We start from the raw sequence: 1,164 nt of genomic DNA on the forward strand, positions 1-1,164 counted from the left end.
GATGCCTACTTACTTATCATACAAATTAGTACCACCAAGCACCAATGCTAATCAACGACATATAATACTTGAAAGCCTCATTACACAACGAAAATGTCTAAAACATTCAATGGAAGAACATCGGTGACTCATTGACCATGTTGCTAGCAGAGATGTACTAATAGACATGTACATCTAAACTCCTATGACCTATCTTGGAAGCAAGTTATAAGACTATTTCTAATCTCTAAAAATATGTGTGATTGCCTTTTATTTAGATAGTTAGCCTTTTTTGTAGCTTGATTTGAACCATATTCAATATGGTTGCATTCTGCGTGCAAAATATTTAGAGATCACGTGGTGATCAAGATGCCTGTAATACTATGTAGCCAAGCCCAAGCATGTGTGCTTCCCATCGTACCTTCTAACTTCCTAACAGCTCTTTCTTTGTCTTAGAGTTACTTGAATAAACTAGATGCATCAATTTCTAAACTGTACACATGTACACTTTCCATGATATTTAAATATGATCTGACTCAAATACTTTGTACTCAACATCTCGTATATAAATCGTTTATTGCTTCTACATAAATTGTGCTAAGATATTTGGCGTCCCAAAATGCACATAATCGTCACAAGTTGGTTTGTTTTGCGATTCCCACATAAATCGCTACAGCTTGCTACGATTATGTATTTCTTGAACTATCATACCTTAACATAATTTATGTACATAAGAGTTTGAAATTTTGAAACGTAGCAGGATATTACGATTTATATATTAATCTATGGTACTTCATATTATCCTAGTGCCATTTATGTATAAAAAAAATAAATAAAATATGCATATTTAATTTCATTTTTGAAAAATATGATAATTTTGATTTTTTTAATAATTTATTTAATTTAAAAGATATTATATTATTTAGGCAATTGTTTACTTTAATTAATTTATGTTCCCTATCTTCCAGCAATAGAGAGTACAGGGAATGTGAATGAATTAAAGACAAGGTAGGCTTTAATTAATAAATTAAAAGGCAACAAGCTATTGAATTTTTAGCTTTCAATGAGTATCTTAGGGCATTTCTTTCTTGGTGAAAGAAAATCCAGCAAAGTCTTCGCAGCAGGCCTATCAGTAAACTAGCTTAGGCTTGGGCTGTCCCCTTGGTCGCCTGTGTCAAACTACAA

The sequence above is a fragment of the Arachis ipaensis genome, chromosome B01, assembly GCF_000816755.2.
Source record: "Arachis ipaensis cultivar K30076 chromosome B01, Araip1.1, whole genome shotgun sequence".
Classification (NCBI taxonomy): Eukaryota; Viridiplantae; Streptophyta; class Magnoliopsida; order Fabales; family Fabaceae; genus Arachis; species Arachis ipaensis.